We start from the raw sequence: 18,818 nt of genomic DNA, 5'->3' as shown, positions 1-18,818 counted from the left end.
AACCCACGAGGGTTATTGGTTTGTTTGTTTGTTTGTTTGTTTGTTTGTTTGTTTGTGGATACCTTTGTTTTCTCCGGCAGTTAAGTTGTGTTAAGTAAAGGTAATGACATCTCATGTAAAGAAATGTGGTTCTTTAAGAAGCAAGGAATACAAACTGTCACACTTTACAAAGACCCAGGGGCAACTTTAACTGTTAGTATGCCGTGGAATCGCACCAATCAACGCAAACATGCTATTACTTTCAACCTTCAAAAAGTACCGCCTCCGTGGTCTTGTGGTAGAGCGTCCGCCCGGGGAGCGGAAGGTCCGGATTCGATGCCCGGACGCGTCATACCAAAAGACGTTAAAAGATGGTACTTGTTGTTACCCTGTCTGTCGCTCGGCATTTAGGGGTTAAAACAAGGACTGGTCGGCTCGGAGTCAGTATACTGTGTCTGAGTGTGGTATTCATGTTAAACTGCGGCATGGTATCTCAGTGAACTAGCACAATAAATCGGCATCAGTCCGGACTAGTACAAACAGCCACACACACATGCATGCACGTCGCTATAAGTGCAATAATCTTGGACGCGACGTTAAACCCAATTTCACTTCACCTCAACCTTTCAAAATTAAAAAGTTGTTACTGATCTTTCATACAATTAACAGTGATACGAATATGGATTCTCATACGACAACCCATTGGCTAAACTTACATGTAATTATTCAATACAAGGGATGTATTTGGCAGAAGCTAAAATGAGTTTATTGAACCTACGAACGAGTGTGAAACATTTGTGTTAACTGTTTATGACATTGTGAAGTTTTCATTTCTCGAAATCATATTTGGATAGATTAGTCGTACGTGGAAGTTGAAACGAGCTGAACAATTGGGCCATCCAAATTTTCGTTTTTCCTTGTTTGAGAACGTAGTTATATATTCCTTGAAAAAAATATTATCAGTTAAAAGCGCGACAAAAACATTTCCGTAATCACTATAATCATAAATAAAAGCGTCATTTTCATTTCCACAACCGTAAGAAATATCTACTGAAAAAAAGAGTCAAATTATATATTATATATATTATATCGGGAGCAGTATCAAATAGCGATCATACCAGCTGGACGCGTATCCTGCCCCAATGGTGACACACGTCACAAACAAAAGCAAAGACAAGTTGAGTGTTAACCAACAAAGACAGACACGAGCACATACCGTAAAGTCAAAATAAGTGAACTGATTGGACAACACTTTTGTCACTGATGCGTGGAAATGATTGAAAATGTCCCGTACATGTCAACCATAAACCCTTTTCAAACCTTGAATGTTGTAACCCTGGTGATACAACTTTTGAGCTTTACGACGCTTTTCTGAAATTCTTGTTGATTGGTTGGTTGGTTTTTTAACGCCGCACTCAGTAATATTCCAGCTATATGACGGCGGTCTGTAAATAATCGACTCTGGACCAGACTACCAGTGATTAATGTCATGAACATCGATCCACGCAATTGGCATCGATGACATGCATCAACCAAGTCAGCGAGCCTGACCACCCGATCCCGTTAGTCGCCTTTTACGACAAGCATAGTCACCTTTTACGGCAAGCATGGGTTGCTGAAGACCTATTCTATCCGGAATCTTCACGGGTCGAAATTCTTGTTAACAGAGCATACTCGATTGTACCCCAAACGTTGTGAAATGTAGACACCAAAGGGTATAGCTGCTGGAATATTGCCCTACAGAAAGGGAAACCTCTTGGCTTAATGCCTTCAAATGCATAAAGAAACAGATATGCAAGCGGGGAGCACAATTGGTGTCCATGGGGATGCTTACTTCTTGTCTGAACGTTCTTTCCCCATATTTCACATACCGTATTCGACATAATAAGCGCCCAGGACGCCCTCAAAATTAGAAATAGGGGGCTCTTATTAGAATATTAGTTTAGTGAAAAATAACAGAGTTGAAAGATCGTAAATTTCGTGGTTTATGCTGATAGCTTGAAATGTTTATATACGACGGATATATGTTTCCAGGATTTAATTTCCGATGATAAAGAAGGCATATAACACACGTATTATACACGAATACATAAGTCTTGCGTACATTGATCAATCGGAAGGGGTGCTAATTGGGATTGTTCACTTGCCAATATATTAGCAAATATCGCCGTGGGCGCTTATTAGAGCGGGGCGCTTATTACATCGAATACGGTAGAGGTAAGTTATGAAGAAACCAGCATTTCATATACGGTTTTCTCAGAAAACTTCAGATTGTCATAAGGTTTCATATTTGACGAAATGCCCCGTCATAAATGACCCAAAGTTTAAGGAATGAAGTTTTTTCCTTAAGTTTGTCATGTGGGATAGTGGTGACATAATTGAACTTGGTTCTTTTATGAGATTGCAAATATTCAAGCAAATCCTTTTAGTTTTTTAGAATCCCCATGGTATGAATATAACATGTCACAAACACATTCTGTGAATATAAAGAAAGTCCTCCGTTGAAAGTCTTAAAGATTCACACAGGGATGGTACATTTGGTACATTTGCTGGACCCTGCAATGTATCTCTCAGTGTATTTGAAGGCTCAAATCTGAATATTACGGTCACGCGTGCCAACACTTTAGGAGAGAACACCCAGTGGTAAACATCTAGGAAAGTAAATTATAAACTTTTGGCGTTTCTCTACATATCACGGGCCGATTGATAATGCTAAGGTTCCTTCGTCCCTGTCTGGGTATGTGCTGCTACAAACCACAGGCCTACACCTGGGGGCCAGGGGCGGTCGGGTAGCCTAGTGGTTAAAGCGTTCGCTTGTCACGCCGAAGACCCGGGTTCGATTCCCGACGTGGGTACAATGTGTGAAGCCAATTTCTGGTGTCCCCCGCCGTGATATACCCACCACACTCACTCACTCACTCACTCTGAGGGCCAGCGTTAATCTGTTTTATTCGAGAACATACTCATGGTCCAAATTATTCATCCACGTCGTGGCAGGGTAGCCTGGCGGTTAAAGTGTTCGCTCGTCAGCCAGAAAGACACAGGTTCGATTCCCCATATGGGTACAATGTATAAAGCCCATTTCTGGTGTCCTCCGCCGTGATATAGCTGGAATATTGCTTAAAGCGGCGTAAAACAATACTCACTCACCCCACGTCACATTGACTTGGCTATCTTACCTGCATCTGTCAAATCAAACGAGGTTAATACGGCAGCAAAGATGATAAAGGTGACTTTAACGAATGGTATGGAAGCTTTCATCAATGCCATGGCTGTCAGCGGCTTCAGGTAACTAAAACATTATAAATGTAACATACAATTATTATTTTTGTAACATACACATGTAGTAACCCAACAACCCTAAAAGATTAAAAAGTAACCAATACATTTGTTTTCGCAACGTTATTGTTCTTTTTCTATTTGTAAATTAACGTTTCAGTAGCAATATTCAAAATCATGGGGGGAAGCACGGGTGGCCCAGTCTAAGGCGCCGCGATTCGCTGTGCAGAGGACACGCCAGAAACCTATAATTGTAGGTTCGAATCCCGGTTCGCCCCGATTATGTTTCTAGGTTTGTCAGCACCATACCTGTGCTCGTGGGTTTCACCGAAGTGGTAGACGTCTGAGACCTGCATCACTTCGGGCTTTCCTCCCACATTAAGCTGACACGCCGTGATATAACTGGAATAATGTTAAAAGCGGCGTTAAACCCAACTCACTCACTCACTCACTCAAAATCATGGCGGCCAGTAAATAATGGAATCTGGTCAAACCCGATGCCCTAGTGATTGATATTATGAACAACGCCCGTGGTCACTCAGATATGATGACGCACAATCAACCAAGTCATTTAGTCAAAAATTGGCAAATACTATTATGTAAAAACATTGGTTCGAATATTATTCTACAACAAGCAATATAATCAAATTATATAACATTATATATTCCTCATCGAAAATGACCTTACCTGGAGACATCTACAAGACACCCGACATGTCTGAATCTTAATAAAATAGTCACCGTCTTTGTGTCAGGCCTACTACACAGGGACATAGCAACCTCACGGGTACTTATCAAACTTAGGGGCAGGAAATATAACTGCAGAAAAATCATGTTAGACACACGACACGTTTCAGATTACCGGTGAAGACCTTGGCTTGTCGCAATGGGCGACTAAATGGATAGGGTGGTCAGGCTCAGTGACTACTACTACTACTACTACTACTACTACTACTACTACTACTACTGCTACTGCTGCTGCTACTACTACTACTACTATTACTACTAGGGGCGGTCGGGTAGCCTAGTGGTTAAAGCGTTCGCTCGTCACGCAGAAGACCCGGGTTCGATTCCCGACATGGGTACAATGTGTGAAGCCCATTTCCGGTGTCCCCCGCCGTGATATTGCTGGAATATTGCTAAAAGCGGCGTAAAACCATACTCACTCACTCACTCACTACTAATATTACTACTACTAGTACCACCACTACTACTACTACGAATTCTACCATTGCTACTACCACAAGTACTATTACTACTACAACTACTACTTCTACCATACTACTACTACTACTACTACTACTACTACCACTACTAATACTACTACTTCTACAACTATTACTACTACTACTACTACTTCTACTGAGACTTCTACGATTGCTACTACCACTACTCCTAACTACTATTACTACAACTACTACTTCTACTACTACTACTACTACTACTACTAGTACCACTACTACTACCCCTACTACTACTACTGCTACTACTACTAGTACCACTACAACTACTACTACGAATTCTACCATTGCTACTACCACTACTACTATTACTACTACTACTACTACAACTACTACTACTACTACTACTAATGCTACCACTACTACTACTACTACTACTACTACAACTACTACTACTACTACTACTACTACTACCACTACTAATACTACTACTTCTACAACTATTACTACTACTACTACTACTTCTACTAAGACTTCTACGATTGCTACTACCACTACTACTATTACTACTACAACTACTTCTTCTACCATACTACTACTACTACTACTACTACTACAACTACTACTACTACTACTACTACTACTACTACTACTAATGCTACCACTACTACTACTACTACTACAACTACTACTACTACTATTACTACTGCTACCACTACTACTACTACTATTACTACTGCTACCACTTCTAATACTACTACTACTACTACAACTACTACTACTACTACTTCTACTTAGACTTCTACGATTGCTACTACCACTACTCCAAACTACTATTACTACAACTACTACTTCTACTACTACTACTACCACTACTACTACTAGTACCACTACTACTTCTTCTACTAAGAACTCTACCATTGCTACTACCACTACTACTAACTACTATTACTACAACTACTTCTTCTACCATACTACTACTACTACTACTACTACTACAACAACAACTACTACTACTACTATAACTACTTCTTCTACCATACTACAACTACAACTACTACTTCTACTATGAATTCTACCATTGCTACTACCACTAGTACTACTACTACTATAACTACTTCTTCTACCATACTACTACTACTACTACTACTACTACTACTACTATTTCTACTACTACTACTACTAAAACTACTACTACTACTACTACTACTACAACTTCTACTAAGAATTCTACCATTGCTACTACCGCTAATACTATTACTACTACAACTACTTCTTCTACCATACTACTACTACTACTACTACTACTACAACTACTACTACTACTACTACTATTTCTACTACTACTAAAACTACCACTACTACTACTACAACTACTACTACTACTACTTCTACTAAGAATTCTACCATTGCTACTACCGCTAATACTATTACTACTACAACTACTTCTTCTACCATACTACTACTACTACTACTACTACAACTACAACTACTACTACTACTACTACTACTACTACTATTACTACTACTAAAACTACTACTTCTACATCTACTACTACTACTTCTACAAAGAATTCTACCATTGCTACTACCACTACTACTAACCATTATTACTACAACTACTACTACTACTAGTAGTACCACTACTACCACTAATACAAGTACTACTACTAATTCTACTTCTACTAAGATTTCTACGATTGCTACCACCACTACTACTAACTACTATTACTACAATTACTAATTCTACCATACTACTACTACTACTACTACTACTACTACTACTGCTACGTTTCCAACCATTACTAGTACTATTAATACTGCCACTACTACTATTATATGTTAGGGTGCGTGTTTTACGGAAATAAACAAACGTGAGATTTGGGTGCATGAAGTCATTATCGCGCGTGTCGCTCATTACTCGTAACACCATTTTGAATGAAGAAATATTTTAAAAGGGTAAAGAAAAGTCTGACTACAATACAATGATAAATTGGCACAGATGTCAAAGTGATTAAGTGAATGGTGTTTTACAACCAAGTCAGAAATATACCAGCTATAACAAAGCGGCATGTTGTCCCACCTGTGGCAATACAGAATAAGAATGACCTTAATCCGTATTTCGTCTGATGTGTACACTTTTGATTCAACCTCAATGTTTGTTGTAAAAGGATAACGAACACATCGTTAAACGTCCACAATTCGATGAACAACTGAAACATTTTCTAAAAGTGTAATTGTTCTGAAAAATGGTACCAACAAATTTAAAAACAATAATTACAACCAGCATTTTCATTTTTACGACAACCAAATTACCAGAAACAAATCCCATTAAAAAAAGAGTCCGGCTGGAAAGTGTAACTTCCTACAAAAATCGATGCAAACTATATGTCCCAGTATTCACATCGTTTACGATGTAGTTTTGTTATATCATGTAACATCTACTTGAGTTAAAATATGCATTACGTAACCATAAATGTATGTATTACTACGCATTTTAAGGACACGTGAACTTGCTAAGTCACTCTTCTGACTTGAGGGAACTACTCTTGGCTGAACAGTGGTCGTCTCTACGCGGTAAGTAAGAAGTGTCAGTTAATCAAACAAAGCTTGCCATGGTTCATTAGTGTCAAGACACCGCTCAGTACGTGTTTCTACTGCAAGTAGACGACACTGACGTACTGTCAAACGTATTTATTTGAGACATGACAGGTACCATTTTACAACACACAGCCAATGTGTGTATGTTATGTGTTAGGTCTTTAAAAGCCTAAGCCTAATCCGATAGCATTCGTTACATATTGCGAAAGGTAGGTTTACACAATGGGTGGCGAAAGTTGTGTAATAATAGGTCCGTTTATCAATTAACACTAATGAGTGTCACAATATGTGCCCAATATGTACGTGTGGGGTAGGTTTTTGGGGTGGCAGGATCCACCCTGATGACGAGCGAGCGAGTGACCGTTGGGCATGAATCCGGTTGTGGCTCATGGTTCACTGATCTCCCCTTCAACATGTTCAACCCTTAGGTATAGTTGTGTAATTGTTATGTGCCCTGCTAGGGCAGGACTAGTATCCCCGTACTTGTGTCGGGTGGGTCTTGAGTAGGTCTATAGTACCTATCCACAGGACTACCCAGATGCCGTCATATAATTGAAATATTGCTGAGTGCGGCGCTAAACAACAAACAGCACCACCACTACCCAGACCTCTGGCCAGTCACTTTATTAGGGATGGGACAGGTAACTTAATGGGTGTGTCCTGAGTAGGACCCGGGTATCCAGACCCGTGGCTAGTCATGTGATATAGCCTGCAACCTCGGGGTATCGCGGTACTTGTCATGTACGCTAAACGGAACAAAATGCACTCACTAACCTTTATGTTTATTCGTGTTCTCTGTATCAGATATCATTCATGTTATCAAACAATGCATATTTTACTGATAAAAGTTCATTATTTACATCAGTAGCTGCGAGTAAAAGCCAGGGCTTGGCGCTCTGTTTGACAAGGGAGGGAACTCCATCGTATCGCGGTACAGAGAAAAGTTGTGTATGGAGGTCCGAATTGGACAAAAAGAGGACATAATTCTACCAACCACTTGGTATGATCATGCCAGACATCAGTGATTTGTCCATACAAGTGCAAAGACAGCACAAGTAAAATTCTAAATGTGTTATCAGCAATAGGTATTCAATGCATATTTACCGAAAAGTAAGAGAAAAATATTTTTATAAGTCAACATCAAAATATCAGAAATGATATTTTAAGATTGTTTAAAAATAATTGGATGACAATAATTTGTCACAAAATGGAAAAATGTTAAATGTCAACAATAAATATATAAAAAGCACTCCTAGTATGCCCAAAGTATGTATTTATCTTTTGGTTACTAGTGAAGAACGTACTTCGAAGTTTGGCATTATGGCCCTTATGATCTCCCAATAGATTCTGGGCACAGAGCGGGAAAAAATGTGCGGACTTCGTAACTTCCGTTACCTCATTAGTCGCCATGAATATGCAGATGATCTAGTTCAGGTCGATAGAGAAAGTTTACTTGGGGAACTGCGGGTTATATCGTTGGCCATTGATAGATGGGGGTAAGGCAATATTACAACAGATGCCAGAAATATGTATCAACGGATTAATAACTCCTTACTTACAGCAGACGGAACATTCCGAGGAAATTGAAATTGTTTACGAAGTGAGCACTTCCTGGCTACTGATTTGCATTAATAGAAAGCCGCTAAGAGGCGTGTCCCGCGTGAACTATCGGAAATCACAAATGCCGCGATACGATGAATGCCGCGGTACCATGGGGTCCGAGTATATTGCTTTATAAAGGCATTATGACAATAACTATAAAAATCCATGGTTACACTAGAAGTTGCTAATGTTCGCATTTCTTCATGACTATGCATTCTGACTTCGAGTACAGATAAATCTACTGTCAACTTTGGTGTAGTTATGACCAGATTATTTAATACGTGTATCTAAATAGTTTGGCAATAGTTTTTGCCAGGAGTCCAGTAAAATAGTTCCCAATCGGAATTTTGTTGCCTACCCAGGTGGAGTCGGCTTATAGGGGGTCGCATACCATGCATACCAGGGTACAAATATGGACACGTCCCCCCCTACATGTTATATAATTATTGTTTGCAGGCAACAAAAAAACAAACCATTTTTATTTTACAAGATGATAATGTTTGAATTTCTTTCTGACTATGCAGGGGGCACGGGTGGCCCAGTCGTCTAAGGTGCCATGATTCGCTGTGCAGAGTTGCGTCCCTTGGGCACGCCAGAAACCTATGATTGTGGGTTCGAATCCTGGTTTGCCCCGATTATGTTTCTAGGTTTGTCAGCACCATACCTGTGCTCGTGGGTTTCACTGAAGTGGTAAACATCTGAGACCTGCATCACTTCGGCCTTTCCTCCCACATCAAGCTGACACGCCGTGATATAACTGGAATACTGTTAAAAGCAGCGTTAAACCCAACTCACTCACATTCTGACTATGCATATATTCTTTCTGACTTTAATCATGTTATATGTTTATATGTTAATTTTGAGTAAAGATAAAGCTTCAGTTAACTTCAGTGTATGCATGTTCAGATCATTTTATATGTGTGTCTAAATAACGTCAACTTTGACAGGTATTTACAAGTTGGAAGAACATGAATTATAGTATTCTTGACACATTTTGTATGGATAGCACCTTTTACTCTTTGTAATGACGTTTAAGGGCTACGTCTTGTCCCATCAGCATGATCATGTGAATACTGAGTAAGCATATAGAGTTAATATATACATGGTGATATGTTTTCACATGGTATGATAAATGTACAAAGATGCTGATATGGTGAGGAAACCAATGAGTTGACGGGAGAGAAGCCATTTGAGTACAATGATGGTGTAGCGATGGGTCTTGGTGTAATAACAAGGAGCTGACCGTGGTAACATTAAAAATATGTGACAGTTAAGTTTGTTTGTTGTTTAACGCCGCATGCAGCAATATTCCAGCTATATGCCAGCAGTCTGTAAATAATCGAGCCTGGACTAGTCAATCCAGTGATTGACATTGTGAGCATCGAACCAGGCAACTGGGATACGATGACATGCATCAACCAAGTCAGCGAGACTGACCATCCGATCCCATTAGTCGCCTCTTAAGACAAGCATAGTCACCTTTTACGGCAAGCATGGGTTGCTGAAGACCTATTCTACCCAGGAACTTCACGCAGTTGGGATCGATGACATGCATCAACCAAGTCAGCGAGCCTGACCACCCGATCCCGTTAGTCGCCTCTTACGACAAGCACAGTCACCTTTTACGATATCCATTTGCGGTTGATGATATGATTAAGGTGGAGTACACTCTGGGTACATATATGCCTGGCATGAATGACTGGCTACTTTCTTTGGATTTCAATAGTTTCTTGAAGTGTCCTCTTCTTCTTTTTATTGTATCTAAATAGTTTTGGCTTGGGATCCAGTAACACAATTCCCAATCAAACATTTTGTATCCAACTCTTGATACCTACTGCGGGTATTACCCCTTGGGTCCACTTTCAAGTCAAGAACCCCTATACACATGATACATAAATTACAATCAGAAGGGTTAAATGCAAATCGAAGTATTGGGCCTGTAACACATTTGGCCTACATCTCATTTGGGAAACAGCAGAGTCTAAGCTATTAGTTCAGTTGTTTTATGATCCTTTCATACCCTGTTTTTAATCCATGGATTAAATTATCCCTTTGAACTAGATAATCTTATGATTGAATTTAGAATGTACGTAAAAATTGAAACAAATTGACTACAAATGGAATTAATCCTCCTTTGCTATTCGTATCAATAGTAAGATCTATGGGGCAATGGGGTAGCCTAGTGGGTAAAGTGTTAGCTCGTCACACGGAAAACCTGGGTTTGATTCCCCACATGGGTGCAATGTGTACCATTTCTAGTGTCCCCCACCGTGGTGTTGCTGGAATATTGCTTAAAGCGGGGTAAATCCAAACTCACTCACTCACTCTATATGCATATCCTACTGACAGTCCAGCAAAGTGACCCTGAAACTGAAAGACGTAAGTTTGGTTAATGCTCTAGGGATGCGTCTCTCGGGGAACAGTGAATAACAGTGCCTTAGACAACTGATGGGCATCCGTGCCCAACTGAACCTGCAAGTGGTAAAAGAATGCTGACAAGATTTGTATATTTAGCATTTAGAGTTTCCTAATACTTTCAACTGATAAGTAGACTGATATATTTAATAAAGGGAAAACTTAACATGTGATAAGTTTTGTGTCGATGGTATTTGTGAGGATGTCCTTATTACCACAAGTATACTTGGCAACTAATCTAATCGGTTTGTAGATTTCAAAGTTTCATGGCTCATTTTTATAAAGAAACCTTGAAAAAGAAAATTATGTATGGTTACCAGAAGGGTTGAAACAACTGAGTTTTTCCTAGTATTTAGTCTAGTCTAGTGTAATCTATGTTTATTAACATTTCCAAAAATCGTGATTAAATAAATCGCTTATTTTTGCAGTCATGTCGTTTGGTCTGTTTGTTGTTTAATGCCTCACTACCGCTCTGTGGTACAATGGATAGAGTCCTCGGCATTATGGGGATAAAACAGGGACTGTAGACAGTGACCTGTAAATAATCAAGTCTGCACCAGACAAGCCAGTGATCGATGTTATGAGCATTGATCCATGCTGTCAACGACACACAGTCAGCCAAGCCACTGACCACCCTATCTATGTCACCTCTTAGTCCAACATAGGGTGTTGGGGATCTATTCTAACCCCAAGTCCTTAAAGTGCCATGATTGATGTTTGTCTCCGATTAAAGATATGGTTGAGACTCCGAAGGGGTAAATAGTAGATATTATAAGCTAGCAGAATATAAATTCACGGGAAATAAATTGATGAAGTGATAAATATGTGATGATTGATTGACTGTTAGTAACAAGCTCATTTACATTAGAATGGGTATTTTGGCCTCAAGGTTGTCAAATTTCTGTTTACAGATTTGACTGAACATGCTGTATTAGAACCAAAAGATACAATCGGAGAATTTTTTTTTTTTTCCAACCGCATATTCTTTGGATTAGAAAAATATTGGATATATACTACTAAAAAACAGTTCAGGACCACCGGATTATATAAATGTTAAACATGTTAATACCACAGATTAACTGTTGGAAATATATAAGAATTTGTTTGTCCTTAACTTTATTGAGTAGTATATAACATCAAATTTGAAACAAAATGTAATTGTTAATGTTTAAAATAATATTTTATTGCCACCGTGGTGACAGTCACTGAATTTTTCTTGCCTTCAAATGCTGGTTTATTAAAACAACTTCCAAATTGAAATAAAAAACGCCTTTAGAATATCATTGTTTTAGTCTAAAAAGGAGACTTTTATTTTACCATATGACTGGAGTAGTAAAGAGAAGAGGCCTAAACACCTAGTTTTACACTATCGTATTTGCCAGATTACCTCTGAATTCAGGAAAAAGGGACTTTAAATATATTTCCCAACTTCTAACAAATAGTGTTTTTTCTTCCTAATTTGCCGGCCATGAGCTAGTTCCAGTTCTTGATGAATCCCATGATGAATGTCAGCTAGTTGTTGAACATTCTAATTGACACCTGAGCTACAGAAACACTGAATGTTAGCATAGTACAGAACGACAAAGATGTCATTGGATGTCTTAGTCAATACTAAATATACATGTGTCCCAGATTCTAACCTCCCCTACAATGTATTAAAGAGCCTAAGCACTGTTGCTGAGTCACGCTTGTTCTTTGGTGTGTGTGTGGCTTAACAACACACTCTTCTTGTTCACGTACCCCAGTTCACTGAACCTTGACGTCATGTAACTCTGTTCACGTGTTTATACATACTCTCTGCATGTGAAGGTCTGCAAGGTTTGAGAGAAACAGCAGAGTGAACATCTACATCATCAGCCAGGTAGTGTGCGTTATTGACAAGATTATTGATTACATTGTTGTATATAATCCACGCAACGATCACGATCTGCCAGGTAGTTTTAGTAAGGACCTGCTAACTAGTGAAGGGTACATTTGTGACTGTCCTTCCATTCAACTTGAAACATCAACAGGTTGTTTGGGTAGAACTGATAATCCTTGTTTGTCTTGCCATAGGCGAGCTACCTAGGGGCCATGTTTTTCCTGGTATGTTAGCAGGCTACGAGGTTGATGCAGGTTATATTTACATAGTTTACAGTACATCAGTCAGCAGTAGAAACTAACAGTTTTAGTCCACTAGTCCTTATAATGACAACATAAAGCAAAACCCTTAAAAATGAAAATGTCTACTTCTCCTTATGATACTTTAACTATGGGTCAGTTTGGCAAAAACTAAAGGACGGGTGCCAATTTCTATGGCTGTCAGAAATGACCAAGCGCATGTAAAATGAGTTCACATTTGTGTTTAACTAACCATGCTAACCCTTACTTCTCCACACAACATCAATATTTGAACACACTTAATACCTCTAAAGTTTATTTACCATCCTACATCACTAATCCCTGTTTCATGTGTAATTTGTCCTGCTTTTTGAGTCGTGACATCAGCAAACTGTGGGTACTTCAAGATTATATGCACATGTTTCTAGGGCTGGGACGGGTAACTCGAATACCCGGTCAGGTACTTGAGTTACCAGGGGGGTATCCGGGTAGTAAATTTGGACTCATCCCAGCCCTACATGTTTCTATTATGTTTTACAGCAATGGGTCATATAATTTATGTGACAGTGGCAGCAGACAGGCCTATGTTTCAACTTTGATAAATTTACATGACCATAGTGCAACGTGGTTTTGTTTGCTGTAACTTGCTTTTCATGTCTGGTGCAAGTTAAATCTAATCGAGCCCTGACTGTTGCCTGGTTATTGGAAAATTGTCCACCATTGTCATAGTAACAGAATTAGAATCTGGTTAGTTGTCAGCATGTCACAAGCTTGACATGTTTTTTGTCCAACAAAACTCCACACTTGGGCCCTGCTGGTATAGAGGTGTGTTACATGTACTGCTGTAGCAGCACAAGGCGTTGTGTATTCAGCTAAGCTTACTCAGCTGGGTGCTTTAGTATTTGGTTTTCGGATATACCTACTCAACATTCCATAAGTTTGGAATAAACTTAGTGAACCGAAGGGAACAGTTGTTCTCGGTTTGTTTTGGTATAGCTCATCCAAATACACACATTGATTAACATGGAAGTGCTCACCCAAACACACCCGTTGCTATACCACTTGTGCATGTTCTTTTTTGTAAATCTCGTGCTGTTCATGCTCTGTATGTGACAGACCACTATGTTGAACAGCGTAATATTTTAGTTGACATTTATTCGTTGTGGGACGAAGAGGAGATTGCTTTTGCTAAGATTAGAATGAACTTCCATTATCGGGAAGTTGAATATACAGAAAAAAAGTGTCATTTTGGGGGAATTTATTCAGTTCTGTCTTTTGTCTCATTACATGTCCGACATGATCTTTTTGACTTGATGTTTATTTAACGGGGAATAAGAACTGCCTCATTCCCAATTAGCATTTTGAAATCTGTCAAGTCTGTTCATCTGGTTAACACGGTTATATATCTGAATTCAGTAGGTATAATATAGCATGATATGAGAAAGTAATAACCCTTTGACCTATCAATAATTAACTTGATTAATAACATTTTTCATTTCATTTTCTCTTTGTTTCTCAGGTCCGGCAATACCTTAAACATATTTCAAATTTTACTTTCAACATGTTCAAAAATGATTGAGTTTCTACAAAAGACTCGACTGGCCTTGCCGTGCTTATAACTCATTATGATTGTATGAGTAGTTCAATAAAACGCTATTACATATATTGATCATGTTGATTAATATTCAATTTCCATGCCCTAATATCAGCCTTTCAACTATGAATAACAAATATATATAATTTTTTGTTATATTTTATTATATAATGTTTTTGTTATAAACATCTGTTGCTTTTTCTTTATGAAAAGAATATTTTTTGGATGTTTTTGGCTTTATGATAGTGTTCATAACTGTTGTGTACATCACACTCATAATCATATGATCCTATGTAATCATGTAGGCTGTGATCATTGGTGTACAACTGGTCAAAGTCTCCACAGTTAGTTGTCAGATATGTTAATGAGAATGTTTTTTTCTCATCATGCTCATGTCGCTGAAATATTCAGGGTGGTTGTGATAAATAAGTATTTTGATATGTCAGTATCATGTTTCCGAAATATACGGTTTGTCACGTGCTGTACAATATTTGACATTAAACATCACGAGTCATAGTCATAATGTTAAATGTTCAAAGTTTACAATACTACATGGTCTCTAGCTTAAATTTTTCAAGAATCCAAGAATTTCTGAAAGTAATACACTGATAAATCTTTTTTATGACATGAGAACTCTGCAGTTATAATAATATATTTCCATTATGAACTTTCCAGGATAAGTATGTATACTTGTAGTTATGAAAATTATTTCTGCAAATATCTATTGTAAAACATTCCATTTTATTTCTGGAAACCCATTTGACCAGAAACTCTCCATGCTGTGGCAGGTCTGGGTCGAGGTATTTACAAAATTCTACATGCTGTTTTCATGGGTATATACTAAGGAGGTAAAATGAAAATATAGTGTTTCGAAAACTAACAAAATTAGCTGTAGCCCAAACGTATCCAAACAATTATTGAATAGTATCTATGAACACACCTGTTTTGCACAAATGAATGTAAATACATATTCACATTAGATTTAACAATGTTTAAACTGATTGGTTTTACAGATGCTTGGAATGCACTTTCATTCATTAAGTTATTAAGGTTTGGCTTGCTTGGAACTTTGCCACTGTATTTTGTACTGTCAGTCAGTTTGTTGTGGCAAGTATAACATAATGATAATTCTATAATCAACAAACAAAGCAAACTAAATCAGGCAGAATATGCAAAAACAGGGTGAACCCTTTATCTGCACCACATAGTGGAAACGAAAGTGTCCTCATACTTTTACTATAATAGCCTAGTGGTTAAAGCATTGACTTGTCACTTCGAGGACCAGGGTTCGATTCCCCACATGGGTACAATGTGTGAAGACCATTTTTCGGTGTCCCCGTCGTGATATTTCTGAAATATTGCTAAAAGTGACCTCACTCACTCACTCACTCACTCACTCACTCACTCACTCTAACTATCATAGTTCAGGGCAAAACTATACTTTATTACACTACGCATGGGGGAAGAGCAAACTTTATTTCTTAAATTAACTGTGTACATGTTCCAGATTTTAGTAACAGCAAACAAATAACCTTCCATTTCTTTACTTTTTTCTGGACATACATTTCTTAAGCCTGACTAATTCTAAGAATTAATTCTAATTCACGGCTAATTGGTCACTTTACCCATAAGAACTGATATACATCTGTAGGTGTGTAAACAACATGCATAAACATGCTTTATAGATTTATGTTTATAGATCCACACCACACCCAGACCTATGTTTGATTCTACAATCGATACACCTTGTTAGCTGTTAACTAGATGTTGTCAGGTTTCCGTGGTAACCATGGTAGTCTTTACCTTTAGCATTATCATTAGGTCATCAGTAAAGATGACAAATAATTCCGATAATCTGAGTTAGTTTCTCAGTTGTAACAGCGGGACTGGGAATATTTTCTGAAAATGTTTCTATTTTTCCCTGATATTTTCATATACAGGTAAGCTTCTAACACTCATGCTTATAAAGAACATGGGCTGCCCAGCTCCATTCCGTTTGCATGCCAGAAACCTATTATTGTGGTTTCAAATTCTATAATTGTCCTGTTTATGTTTCTTGCCATGTCAGCACCATGCCTGTGCTCGTGGGTTTAACCAAAGTGGTAAACAACCAAGTCCTGCATCTCTTCAGGGTTTCCTCCAATATCAAGCTGACATGCCGTGATATAACTGGAATATTGTTCAAAGCAGCTTTAAACCAAAGTAACTCACTCATGTAATTATCGTGGTATTACATAACCAACGTTTCCATTAGATTTCTCATGGGTGAGGGAGTGAGCATGTTGAGGGAATTTGCCTGTTCACAGTTACAAACTTGAACATGTTCAACATGATGTTGCGTCACACAGGTGACAGGAAGCTGGAGTTCGGATTAAAATAAAGAAATTTGAAGTCCTTTTTTGTAATTATATATCACTCTGATAATGTAGAGAAGGGTGTTTGATGGTTAAAAAAAAATATACAATGTTTCCTGATTCCTTTGTGCATCCTTCGCATGACAGGAATTACTGTGTACAAATCCAAAATCCCCCAAACATTATTATAGTGGATGTTGAAAAAGTCAGACAAATATCACACCCCTGAGGCATATTGTATGAGTAGATGTTGAGATATAATCACTCATGCCCTCTGTGGGATCTGTATCCTCCAGGCATCACTTGTGGCCATCCTTATCTTATACTGTCCCCCTACTGGGGAATAACATCCGTGTTGCCTTCCTTTGTCCTCAAGTCATATTGCCTATATCACTCTATCAGGTCATGGCTATTCACTGTTAGCATGGTGAGGTAACACCTGATAAGTGAAGGATAGTATTGCACAGTCGCTGTGAGAAGACACTCTACTACAGTGAAACCTGGTAAGTCCAGACCCCGATTTGATTGCTTTTTTGTTTGTTTGTTTGTTTAATGCCACATTCAGCAGTATTCCAGCAATATGACGGTAAAAGCAAATAACCGAGTCTGCACCAGACAGTGATTTACATCATGAACATTGATCCATGCAATTGGGATCGATGACATGCATCAACCAAGTCAGCGAGCCTGACCAACCGTTCCCGTTAGTCACCTCTTATGGCAAGCATAGTCACCTGTTATGGCAAAACCTATTCTACCCCGGATCTTCACGGGTCGATGCTCGCAGTAATGCAAGTATTGTTCACTGCAGCAGGAGGAAGGTACATATCATCCTTAGGGTGGCCTACCAAGAACATGAAGAAGGTCATGCTCAGTGTACTTCTGCTTCTTTGTGTTTGTATGACATGATCGTAAGAGCTTGGGTCCCTGATAGTGGGAATCCCCTCCTTACGAATGGTCTCTGTGGAAATCCTATATGTATAGAGAATGTCCAATATATCAAAGGTACTTAAGCTTGCTGAGGAGTTTTAAATGCTTATTGACTAGTGTTCATATATTTGAGGGGTGGTGGGGAAGCCTAGTGGTTAAAGCGTTCGCTCGTCACACCGAAAACCCCGGTTCAATTCCCGACATGGGTACAATGTGTGAAGCCCATTTCTGGTGTTCCCTCGCCATGATATTGCTGGAATATTGCTAAAAGCGGTAAAACCATGTTCACTCACTCAAACATTTGATGTCAGAGGACTTGTGTGTGAAAAGTACAGCAAACAAGCTACCATGACAGAGGATTAATGATGTCATTTGATTATGATGTCATGGTGCCTGATGGTATGTTATGTGTGTCATTAACAGAGCTGGATAAAAAGATCAATAATTGGAATTATCGTCAATGGAAAGAAATATTAACAATTATCATTTATGAAATTGTTGGCATCAATAATAAGTAACATAAACTATTATGATGAAATAAAGTTTAGATTTACCAAAACAGACTTGTTAATGTCAATAATGCCAAGTGTTGAAGACGGAAATCAATTGTTTTTGTTATATCTCAAATGTCCACAAAGTAATCTCTGCACAAACATGATGAATGTGTCACTACTCACCAGTGGCGTGAAATATTTTGATTTTATATACCTGCTTAAAGTTACTTCTCCAATATTTATCAATCATTGATCGATATTTTGTTAGCAATTATCGATCTCTATTATC

At 38.5% G+C, this 18,818-nt stretch overlaps 1 protein-coding gene across 3 annotated transcripts in view; it reads left to right on the top strand.

Annotated features, from left to right (window-relative positions):
• The first annotated feature begins 6,956 nt into the window (after positions 1–6,956).
• The window catches only part of LOC139480464 (phospholipid-transporting ATPase ABCA1-like), a 79,179-nt gene continuing 67,317 nt past the window's right edge, over positions 6,957–18,818 (top strand). For 2 of the 3 annotated variants that reach the window (XM_071263549.1, XM_071263547.1), the window contains exon 1: positions 6,957–7,016. The gene's annotated coding sequence lies outside the window, so the exon portion shown is untranslated. Of the gene's footprint in view, positions 7,017–12,812; positions 12,919–18,818 lie in introns of those variants that run through there. The other variant, XM_071263548.1, reaches the window with a different exon arrangement.

This window comes from Haliotis cracherodii, unplaced genomic scaffold (assembly GCF_022045235.1).
Source record: "Haliotis cracherodii isolate W230 unplaced genomic scaffold, xgHalCrac1.p SCAF_4, whole genome shotgun sequence".
NCBI classification, from domain to species: domain Eukaryota; kingdom Metazoa; phylum Mollusca; class Gastropoda; order Lepetellida; family Haliotidae; genus Haliotis; species Haliotis cracherodii.
This window is presented reverse-complemented; position numbering and strand designations above follow the sequence as displayed.